This window comes from Neoarius graeffei, chromosome 2 (assembly GCF_027579695.1).
Source record: "Neoarius graeffei isolate fNeoGra1 chromosome 2, fNeoGra1.pri, whole genome shotgun sequence".
Classification (NCBI taxonomy): domain Eukaryota; kingdom Metazoa; phylum Chordata; class Actinopteri; order Siluriformes; family Ariidae; genus Neoarius; species Neoarius graeffei.
In genome coordinates this window covers 117,365,785-117,378,868 of record NC_083570.1, presented here as the reverse complement: position 1 = coordinate 117,378,868, position 13,084 = coordinate 117,365,785, and positions in this window count along the sequence as shown.

Genomic DNA, 13,084 nt, shown 5'->3' with positions numbered 1-13,084 from the left:
GATCACCCTAACGGGCAATCCATTGATCATCCTAACAACTCTCACGGCCGTTCACAACCAGCCCCCAGCTGACCCACACCAAAAAGATGACTCAATGACACCTTAGATGAGCTTTTCATCCATGAGAGGATAAATACCTGATGCTCCCTACCAGTCAGACAGAACTGAAGAAGCCTTTCGGATGAGAGGTGAAACATCTTCAAGAATCTTCAAGCAAGTCCAGTTGCTCTCTTTTACCACCCACAGTTTACCATGACCTGGATGACTGATAATCTTCACAGACATGTCAGAGACCTAGGCTACCTCCACACGACAACGGCAACGAGATGTTATTTAAAAATATATCGCGTCCAAATGGGCAACGATCAGTAAAATATCAGGTCCATATGGCAACGCAACGCTTGCTGAAAACGATGCAATACACATGCCACACCTCTAGGGGCGCTGTAAGACGGTCCCTTCGGAGACACCAGAACAATAGAAGAAGTAAGGACACATGCGCATAAACTATTATGCGCGAGACTTCATATTAGCCACAAAGTCAGGAAAATCTGTTCGTAAAATTACATTATAATGACCAAATACAATGAAAAGTATTTTTCCAGTCTCACCTGTGAAAGGTAATCCCATGTGATCTCGTTTGGACGGCAAACCTGTTGGTACAGTTAAACGCAGCTAATCTTTATTCTCCACTTTGACCTTTTCAATATGGCGGCGAGGATGACATATGATTCTACGCGGAAGGCGGCGTCTTTAATGGTCCGGAATAAATTGAATACTACACGTTGATGGATTAATTTGTTGTTTCTCACCTGTGAAAGGTAATCCAATGTGATCTCGTTTGGATGGTAAACCTGTTGGTACAGTTAAAGGCAGCGCATGAATCTTTATTCTCTGCTTTGACCTATCCAATATGGCGGCGAGGATGACGTATGATTCTACGCGGAAGGCGGCGTCTTTAATGGTCCGGAATAAATTGAATACTACACGTTGATGGATTAATTTGCTCCTCTACGCCCTTTTTGAGGAATGTACTGTAGGACTAAAACCAACATCTGAAGAGGTGAGATCGCTCCTTTTTTCCCCTATTTTTGCTGGCGGGATTGACTCTGCCCTAAGGGCAGAGTCTCTCTCTCTCTCTCTCTCTCTCTCTCTCTCTCACTTTGCACCATTACACAATAAATATTCACAGTGAAAATATTTTGTAAGCACGTTTCATGAACCAAGTTATAGGATTTGTTGACAACTCGCATTGCATCGCAATGAGAAGATCATTGGCACTACTGGTGTTAAGAATCAGACCATTTCATAAATTAATATTTTGCTGTAGAGCTGCAGTGTTTGTACAATTGCATGTTTTTGCTTCACTATTACTGTCACTATTCTGCTTCTTGCATTACTACTGTGAACTAACACTGAACATAATAATAATAATAATAATATCCAAGCTCATGTTTCACTCTCACTAGTGCTCTGTAAGGCTTTTTCCTGGTGATATCCTGGTGATATTCGTTACACTTCTACCCGGCGTGAAGCACTCACAGTCATGTGGTTGTGACGTCATCGTAAACAAATCCGTTCTACTCATCCAGACGACTTCACAACGGCAACGTTGCCAGATCTTTCCACTCTGGAACCTGTTCTCAAAAAGATTGCGTTTTGGGCACCCAAAACGCCGGTGCCGTGTGGACGCCAGGCCTAAACCATAAGCAATTGTATCGGAGTCACCTGAATGCGTTGCCGTGTGGACAGGGCCCTAGTTTACCCAGCACCCCTTAGGTATTTTAAACAACCAAAATCGAGCATTGGCCTAAATTAATCATTAACAATAAACATTAATCTCATTAAGTATTATTTAAACAAAAAAATGTCGATGTACCTGTAAGACTAATATGAATGTGTAATGTAGTGCAGAAACTGAACTCATAAACTAGTAAATAAGAATGACGCAATCCATTCTCTATTTTCTCTTCTCATGTTACATTCAGCTATGCATCGCAGCCTAACTTTTTTTTTAAATTGAAGTATATAAACCAGGTACAATCTAACAAATCCACAAAAATCAGGATAACAGATGAAGAAAATACATGGATGTAGACAAAAATAAATTAAGCAGAATACCTAGGCCTATAAAATTAATAAAACAAACAAGATAAATAAAAAGATAAATAAATAAAAGACAAATAAAAAAATAAATAACCTCAGCAATGCAGATGTTATATATGCATCGTAGCCTAACATAGCCTACATAATATTCTGCGTGTGCGCCACCTACTGGTGCATGTAGGATTCAGAACACAGCAGATGATTGCAGAGTTATAATCTGATTGAACCACACGGAGCCGAGTACCAGACAGCAGATTCTTCACCTCCAGCACTGACGGTTTCATGTTGCTATTTGTTCGATTTGCAAATAGTATACTGGACTTTAGCTGCATATTTTTAATTTACAAGATAGGCATCAAGTACATTTTACATTCTGGGCGGTTTTACCATAAATACATTTTTTGGCGGGTTTTGAACATATTTTGGGCTGGAAAACATCAGCAGTATCTGGCAACACTGGTTTTGGTTTACAGTGCTGACTCAGTTCGTGCAATCGCTGGTGCTGCATAGGCTACCGTGTAAGCTCAGTCAATTTCAGCGACAAATTAAAAATGGAAGCAGACGAATTGGTTCCTAAAAGAACTAGTAAGGGGTCAGTCATCTGGCATTTTTTTGGATATTGCGAGGAGGACGTGGAACAGCAAATGCCAGTTTGTAAAGTGTACAAAAAAAAAACCACTATCAAAATACTCGGGTCTTGAAATAAATGCACATTATTCATGAACAATGGTAACTACTCTCTTTTGTGTCATTTTTGACAGAAGTAAAATTCATACATGAACAAATTTTGGCGAGTTGATTTTCTGTTTGGCTAGTTACTTTGGAAGGTAACTAGTCCGGCTGGCTGGTGAAAAAATATATGAATTTCGAGCCCTGTTTAAGGAATATGAAGCCACCAGAGGGACTCACTGAATAGATTTAAAATAGTAGTTGGTTAGTCATAGTCACGAGTTGATAATCTTTCTGGAAATGTTACAGTTAAACACTGGCATTGAATCAATTAAGTAACTGTTAAGTTAAGTAACTGTTAAGTTTAATGAAGTTACTGAAGATTTAAAGATATGTATGTGTTGTCTTCATAAAAGTATAATACTTAAAGAAAGGGAGAGGTAATGATATGAACAAATAGTGATTTGGTTGTTCTCAGTTAAGCTATATGAGTTAGATGGCACATGTGCGGGGAGACTTGGAGATGCAGCTTTAAGTGAAACACATTGTTCTTCATGTAAGCTTGTGATAAATTATATTGCTAGATGAAGAACATTCTCTTCAAGTTATTTCTAGGTGTGTTTATTGAAGAACCCACAATACAAACAAAACAGACATGAGTGTTTTACTGGGAAATCCACCACTCGTATTTTTCAATCCGAGCTCCATCTGGGACATGGAGAACCAAAACTGAGACATAAACCTCTAATGTATATGTCACTTGTGAGGAACTCGACAAATTGTTTTGATAAATTTGGGTACATTTTGTTTGTGAATGTGTTGATATAATAAAAAGAAAATCACACATTGGCTTGAAGATAAGAAGTCATCTTCTTTTGTTGAAAAAATATTTCACTTGTTCACTTCACTCACTCATGATTATACACATTCACCACTCAAAGATAAACTTCATGTCTTTGTGCCACCATGTAATATCCTCTGTATGTGTCACTCAGGTCCAGGATGTATTTCATATGAAAAATACGAGTGGCGTGTTTGCCAGTAAAACACTCATGTCTATCTAATAAAAGGTTTTATTCAGGTGGTGAAAACAGCCTTTCAGAGAGAGCTTATTAGAAGCACCATTCTTATTTATTTTTAAAACATCCCAAGGTCTATCAAAAAAGAGTTTGTTTCTGGTCAGCTGTCCAACCCTGAACATTTCTGAAGTGTTGAAAAAATACAAGCAGGAGTCACGTGGCACAGTGAAGAAAATGGCTGCTTAGCCAAGTACTCCATTGTGGCATCTTACACATTTATCCATTAGCCACATAATAGTAGGCATCTTCCTACCCAAAACTGGTCCAGGCTATAGATAAAGCGCCTGGGAAACAACGATGAGCAGGCTGAAAAACGCCAGGCGACAGAACCCTAAAAACACTGCTGTCATGCCAGTTGCCTGTGCTAGCAATGATGCTAATTCACCAACGCCTCAGGAAGAAGATGGCGACCATGCATCAGGTAACGTCACTGAAGATGTCGGAGATATTTTCTCTATCCTGAAACAAATATTGGGTGAGCTCCAGAGCTTGGGAGAAATATGCAAAGCCACTTCATCAATAGAGGAGAAACTAACAACTTTGGTGACATGGATTAGGGAGGTGGAGGGGAAGTTCAGCTTTTTGGAGGAGTCCGACAACCACCTGAAGGCTAATCCCCAAGCTACTAAAGATGAGGTGGCGGCTCTCTGTGAGAGGCTGGATGATATGGAAGACCGGAATAGACGGAATAATTTGCGCTTTGTCGGCTTTCCCGAGGGCTGCGAGTCAAGTGACCCGATCATGTTTTTGGAGAAGGTTTTACCTGAAATGCTGGAAATACCCACACCCTAGAGGGGATGGTTTATTGAATGCACTCATAGAATCAGTCCCCAAATCTCAGAAGACAAGCGCAATGGTCGGACACTGATTGCTAGATTCATACGGTTGGGGGATAGAGACCGTGTGTTATGCACATCTCAGGGGAAAGGAGAACTTCAGTGGAACGGGAAATGAGCCATGATTTTTCCTGATTTCTTCAGGGGCACTGTGGCCAAGCGAGACGCGTTCAGAAAGTGTAAGAAGGTTCCGCACCAACGTGGAGTGAAGTTTGCTCTTCAGTATCCAGCCACACTCCGAGTTGACACAAAACTTGTCCCGCCGCTTCGACAATCCCAAGGCAGCCATGAACTTCATTAGAAGTGAGCTATCCCAGCAGACCAGAGACGCAGCGTGATCAGCACACCAGCCTCCTCCCAGTTTCACTCTTTCCACTTTTCCTGCTGAAACCTCTTTTATCATCTTTTTGGGAATTAATGTGTCTGTTTTCTCTTTTTTCGCTCCCATCCATGGGGTAAGTAAAGTGCTCACTTAACATGGATTTCCTTGCAGTCTACCTTTAGAAGAAGAAACCTTTATTCATCACATGCACACTTCAAGCACAATGAAATTCATCCTCTGAAATTTAACCCATCTGAAGCAGTGAACACATGCGCACACTCAGAGCAGTGGGCAGCCACAACCGAGCGCCCTGGGAGCAGTCAGGGGTTAGGTACCTTGCTCAAGGGCACCTCAGCCCAAGGCCGTCCCACGTCAACCTAACTGCATGTCTTTGGATTGTGGGGGAAACTGGAGCACCCGGAGGAAACCCACACAGACACGGGGAGAACATGCAAACTCCACACAGAAAGGCCCTCGCCGGCCGCTGGGTTCGAACCCGGAACCTTCTTGCTGTGAGGCGACTGTGCTAACCACTACACCACCGTGCCACCCACGGTGCTACAACTACAATCTCTACAACTGCTGTTGAGATTTGAAAATGACTTGAAGTATTATTTTCTCTACACAATTAGCCTAGTGCATATTTAAGCACTCACCCAATATCACATTGTATCTAAAAAAGAATGACTATTTGCGCTGTCAATACTAAAGGTGCCTACATGTTTCTGTACTATTACTTTGGTAGGATGCTACTGATGGACTTGGTTTTGTCAGAGTTGCTTTACTGACAGTTACGGACTTGTAAAGATTTATAGTGTGCAGTGTTCAGGGTTTGCACAGTTTATTCATGGTTATGTACTTCTGTTTACTCTGTGATTATTGCTATTATTATTTTTGTTTGCTTTTTGCTTTTCACTTTTATACGTCCATGACAGTCTCACTTGCGAAAACAAGACATGGAACCTGCTCACTACCACAGCTATATATTTCCATGAAATATTACAATGTCTGTTCATGATAATAATAACTTGCACCGAGCCACCTGGAATGTCAATGGTTTAAGAAGCCCTGCTAAGAGGAATAAGGCTCTTTTCAGTTTGAAATCAATCAGGTATGATGTTGGTTTTTTTGCAAGAATGCCATATGTCTGCGAAGGATTCTAAAAAATTGCATAAAGGATGGGTGGGATATGTTTTTTTGTAGTCCTGGAATGAGCCATAGCAGAGGTGTTATCACTTTAGTGAATAAGCATTTGCAGTTTAAATGCCTAAAAGAGGTGAAGGATAGTGAAGGGAGGTGTCTCATAATTTTATCTAAAATCCAAGGGAGAAAAAATAATATTGGCTAATTCATATGCCCCAAATGTTGATGACCCCATGTTTTTTGCTCATTTTGAATGTACATTGACTGAGATGGGAAGTTATCCAATTATTTGGGCTGGAGACATGAATATTGTCTCACCTCATCTCATTATCTAGAGCCGCTTTATCCTGTCCCACAGGGTCGCAGGCAAGCTGGAGCCTATCCCAGCTGACTATGGGCGAGAGGCGGGGTACACCCTGGACAAGTCGCCAGGTTATCGCAGGGCTGACACATAGACACAGACAATGATTCACAATCACATTCACACCTACGGTCAGCTTAGAGCCACCAATTAGCCTAACCTGCATGCCTTTGGACTGTGGGGGAAACCGGAGCACCCGGAGGAAACCCACGCGGACACGGGGAGAGCATGCAAACTCCACACAGAAAGACCCTTGCCGGCCACTGGGATCGAACCCAGGACCTTCTTGCTGTGAGGTGACAGCGCTAACCACTACACCGTCATGCTGCCATAAATATTGTTATGGATGCAATTCTAGACAGAAGTGTCCCTAGTAAGAGTAGACCCCCAAAATCACTTCTCGTGATTAAGAAACTGTGCTGCGCCCTGGGTCTGGTGGATGTGTGGCATTTACTTAATCCCGATAGGAGGGATTATACTTTTTTTCAGGAGTTCATGGAGTATTCACAAGGATCGATTTTTTTTTTTATTTCAAAAGAAGTACTTCCATCTACAATGTTATGTGCAATTGGCAACATACTAATATCAGACCACACAAGAGTGATGCTTGACCTGGTGCCCATTAATGATGTGATGAAATCCCCAAGATGGAGATTCAACTCCTCCCTCTTTCAAGATGATGCCTTTAAGGCTATGCTGAAAACACAAAAAGAGTTATTCTTTGAAACATATATTGCCTCTGTCTCATCAGTAGGTACAGTCTGGGAGGCTTTGAAAGCTTTTATAAGTGGACATGTTATTCAATTTTCATCACACAAGAAAAAACAAAATACAAGGAAGCTTGCAGACTTGGAGAGGAAAGTGGGAGAGCCGGAAGACAAATTAAAGCCGAACTATTTCCCACACAACTTAAAGACAGTCACACAGCTTAAATATGAATATAATCAGATAATATCACAGAAGGTTGAGTTTGGACCGTTTAGAGCAAGACAAAGATATTTCGACTCTGGGGATAAAGCCGGGAAACTCTTAGCACACTATATTAAGCAACAGGAATCCAGGGCTATGGTAACTGCTGTCCAGTCTCAAGGTGGGGGTCTTGTGACAAAATCGTCGGACATAAATGAGGCCTTTAGAGATTTCTACATAGAACTGTACACCTCCACATCATCTTGCCAAAAGGAAGACATTCTTTCATTTTTGGTAGGGTTAGGGCTCCCGGCTTTGAATATAGACCATCATGAGATGCTTGATGCTGCAATCATGGCCGAAGAAATAAAGGAAGTTATTCAAACGATGCGGTCTGGTAAATCACTAGGTCGCGATGGGCTAATGGCAGAATTTTATAAGTGCTTTTCGGATGAGCTCACTCCACTCTTGTTACAAATGTATAATGAAGCTTTTGAAAGAGGAGTGTTACCCCCCCCACTTTGTCTCAGGCTCTAATATCTCTAATCTTAAAGAAAGACAAAGAGCTCACAGACTGTAAAAGCTATAGCCCAATTTCTTTAATATCAGTAGATACTAAAATACTCTCCAAAATTCTTGCAAATTGGCTCAGTAGTGTTATAACTACGCTAATACATCCAGATCAGGTCGGGTTCATATGTAATAGATTTGCCTCAGATAACAGCCGACGTCTGATTAATGTTATGTGGGTGGTTAGGAACAACAATACACCTACTGCAGCCATCTCACTCAATGCTGAAAAAGCTTTTGATTGCGTAGAGTGGCAATACCTTTTTCAAGTGCTGGAGATTTATGGTTTTGGGCAGACATTTCTAAAGTGGGTGAAACTGTTATATAATGAGCCTCAAGCAGCTATACAGACTAATGGCATAATTTCTTCATTCAAGCTAGGTCGTGGGACCCAACAAGGCTCACCTCTCTCCCCATTACTGTTTTGTTTAGCATTGGAACCTTTAGCCGCAGCAATTCGTAAAGACCCTAATATCCCTGGAGTCTCTATCATGGGGACCACACACAAACTTACACTATATCCTGATGATATTTTAATGTTCATTACAGACCCAGGCAAATCTATTCCTGCAATGCTCAAAATGATAAAATCTTTCTCTAGCTTTTCAGGTTATAGAGTGAATTGGATGAAGTCTGAGGCTCTCCCTTTGATGACATATTGCCCTGAAACATTATTTCAAGTCGGATCGTTCCAGTGCCCCCCTCAGGGAATAAAGTATCTGGGAATATTATGCCCTAGGCAGTTAGACAAAGTAGTGCAATGTAATTTTGAACCACTTCTAGAAAAAAATTTCTACAGATCTGGAAAGATGGTCTCCACTTTATCTCTTGTTATGGGGAAAAGTTAATATTTTAAAGATGAATTGTTCTGCCAGAGTCAATTATCTGCTTCAGTCTCTCCCACTGAATATCCCTGTAAAATACTTCAACCAATTTGATGCACTTTGTAGCAAGTTTTTTTGGACTGGTAAAAGGCCAAGACTACATCTGCGTAAATTGCAGAAGCCGGTAGCGAAAGGTGCCTGGGACTCCCAAATATATTGTTTTATTATTATGCGTTCAACCTGAGGCACCTGGCACACTGGGCATTACCCTCTGGAAAGAGCGCCACCTTGGTACGCAATAGAGCAGTCAATGTGTGTTTCCCTACCTCCATTGCTATTCTTATCAGCAAGAATGCCTCCAAATGCTTGTTCCCATCCCATTATCTCTCATTTACAGGGACTATGGAAAAAGTGTCTCGTATATTTAAAATCAACCCCTTTCTAAGCTTATCTTCTGGCTTGTGGGACAACCCCAAACTCCTTATTAATAAATGACCACCTATATGGAGGGAGTGGGTGATTAAGGGGGTACATACTCTGGGTGATCTTTATAAAGATGGTGTCCTTAGGTCATTTGACAATCTGGTTGAACAATTCAAACTAGCCAACAATCAATTTTGGAGATATCTTCAGCTGAGACACCTCCTTGTTATTACTTTTGGCTCTACACACACACCACCTCAGGGCATGGACCTCATTAAAGAGATTTTGTGGATCGCAAAGATTGGACATGGGGCTTCCCATTATTACTCTATGCTTATGAACAATACTGGTTTTCCATCCAACACAGCTCTGAAAACCTTATGGGAGAGGGACCTGAACATAACAATTGAAGAAAATGATTGGGATACAATTGTTGGAATCACTAAACAAGTCTCCAGAGATATCAAAATAAGATTAATTCAATTCAAAAATTTTCATCGATTCTATTGGTACCCAAGTAGGCTATTCATGTTAGGTATAAGGGAAACACCAGACTGCTGGAGGTGTGAAGGGGAGCTGGGCACCTTAACACATGCCCTATGGTCATGTCCAAAGATTCAGACATTTTGGAAAAGAGTTCATGAGACTATCACTGAGGTCATAAGAGTGGATTTTGAGTTTTGCCCCAGTCTTTACATATTAGGCAACCCTAAGCCCATGGCCCATATTGTAAAATCCCTAACCAATTGGATTCAGACAAGTATAATGATTGGCAAACAGATGATAATGAGAAAGTGGAAAGATGCAGAAGGCCCACCATTTCAAGACTGGCTTATAGAGCTAGGCAAAGTAGCGGCTTTCAAAAGAATATCTTATAGTATAATGAACGATATTGATAACTATAATGAGAAATGGGGAATGTTCTTAAGATTATATTCTTTACATGGTAGCTACAGTGGTGCTTGAAAGTTTGTGAACCCTTTAGAATCTTCTATATTTCTGCATAAATATGACCTAAAACATCATCAGATATTCACACAAGTCCGAAAAGTAGATGAAAGGAACCCAGTTAAACATCTCATCTCATCTCATCTCATCTCATCTCATTATCTCTAGATGCTTTATCCTGTTCTACAGGGTCACAGGCAAGCTGGAGCCTATCCCAGCTGACTACGGGCGAGAGGCAGGGTACACCCTGGACAAGTCGCCAGGTCATCACAGGGCTGACACATAGACACAGACAACCATTCACACTCACATTCACACCTACGGTCAATTTAGGCTACGTTCACACTGCAGGCTGAAGTGACTCAAATCCGATCTTTTCACCCATATGTGACCTGTATCCGATCTTTTATTGACAATATGAATGACACAGATCCGATTTTTTCAAATCCGACCCAGGCCGTTTGGATATGTGGTCCTAATTCCGATTCCTATCCGCTCTTTTCATATGTGACTTCAGTCTGAACCGCCAGGTCGCATTCATCCGACTTACATGTCATCAACAAGCCACAAACGTCACTATTCTGCACGGAAGTAGGCGGCAGGTCTCTCAAAAAAAGTTACAACAACATGGCGCATAATCACGGGCGCAGATAGAGGGTGGGACTCGTCCCACCCAGATTTAAATTCACCTCGCTCGGTCTCCCCCACTTATAGGGAGGAAAAAACGTCTATGCTGTCTTTCTTTGCATAAGGCAAACCTCACGGAAAAATCAAAAGACTAATTACCATTCGGTTTATTGAGGTGCACGGCAGTGTATACATAGTTGCAACAATTCACATAAAACAAAACAAAGACTGATATTCGGTTGGTTGAGCTGCGCAGACTGCACAAGTTGCGAGCTCGACCTTGGTTGCTATGGTAACCCACAAGTTTGACAGGCATATTGGGGTTGGGGTTGGTTTGCTGGCAGCTTTGTCCCCCCCAGTTCAAAAAACGTATCTGCGCCCCTGCGCATGACATCAATGCGAGGGACGCTTCGGGCTGTGAAGGTTCTGAATCTTCTCAATGGAAGGACGCAGAGGTTAGGGAGCTGATTTCCATTTGGGGGGATGCAGCTATTCAAGCTAGATTGGATGGGTCATACCGCAACCGGGTGGTTTTACTTCCGTAAACACTGGCCATGCTCACTGCGTGTGACGTCGTCGTACCGTGCAATGCGCATGTGGAACACTTTTAGGTCGCTTTTCATTCATACTGAGGATCACATACAAGTCGCATATATTTGTTAATGTGAACGACCTCACAAAAAAATCGGATTTCACAAAAAAATCAGAATTGAGCATTAAGCCTTGCAGTGTGAACGTAGCGTTAGAGTCACCATTTAACCTAACCTGCATGTCTTTGGACTGTGGGGGAAACCAGAGCACCCGGAGGAAACCCACACGGACATGGGGAGAACATGCAAACTCCACACAGAAAGGCCCTCACCGACCACGGGGCTCGAACCCGGACCTTCTTGCTGTGAGGTGACAGCGCTAACCACTACACCACCGTGCCGCCCCCAGTTAAACATATGAGACAAAAATATTATACTTGGTCATTTATTTATTGAGGAAAATTATCCAATATTACATACCGTATCTGCGAGTGGCAAAAGTATGTGAACCTCTAGGATTAGCAGTTCATTTGAAGGTGAAATTAGAATCAGGTGTTTTCAATCAGTGGGATGATAATTAGGTGTGAGTGGGCACCCTGTTTTATTTAAAGAAAAGGGATCTATCAAAGTCTGATCTTCACAACACGTTTGTGGAAGTGTATCATGGCATGAACAAAGGAGATTTCTGAGGACTTCAGAAAAAGCGTTGTTGGTGCTCATCAGGCTGGAAAAGGTTACAAAACCATCTCTAAAGAGTTTGGACTCCACCAATCCACAGTCAGACAGATTGTGTACAAATGGAGGAAATTCAAGACCATTGTTACCCTTCCCAGGAGTGATCGGCCAACAAAGATCACTCCAAGAGCAAGGCATGTAATAGTGGCGAGGTCACAAAGGACCCCAGGGTAACTTCTAAGCAACTGAAGGCCTCTTTCACATTGGCTAATGTTAATGTTCACGAGTCTACCATCAGGAGAACACTGAACAACAATAGTGGCATGGCAGGGTTGCAAGGAGGAAGCCACTGCTCTCCAAAAAGGTTCAAGGTATCTTTAATATCCCCTGAGGGCAATTCATTTTGCAGCCAGCAGAAAAAACACGCACCAACAATAAATACAGTCACAATTAAGACATAAAAAACATAACATAATACATAAATAATTAGAACAATAAAAAACATTAATCATCAAGTTTATTTGTACAGCGCTTTTAACAATAAACATTGTCGCAAAGCAGCTTTACAGAATTTGAACGACTTAAAACATGAGCTAATTTTATCCCTAATCTATCCCCAATGAGCAAGCCTGTGGCGACGGTGGCAAGGAAAAACTCCCTCAGATGACATGAGGAAGAAACCTCGAGAGGAACCAGACTCAAAAGGGAACCCATCCTCATTTGGGCAACAACAGACAGCCTGACTATAATATTAACAGTTTTAACAGGTATAACCCTCAACTGTCCTCATGGGGCCGTCCTTCACAGGAGTGGGGCGATAAAACTCCGACCAGACACAGGGCACCAGGATGGATCAAGCAGGTCCGAGGGGCAGAAGAGGCCAGCATCTCAATCCCAGGATCAACATGTAACTCAGAGGGACAGATGGGGGGGGGGGGGGGGGGGAGAGAGAGAGAGAAAGAAAACACGTTGTTAGGTATGCCCTAAAAATGACAAGTATTAAATCTGTGTGGTAGGCTCGCAGAGACGAGAGTCTTTACATCAGGCATAACACACAATGGC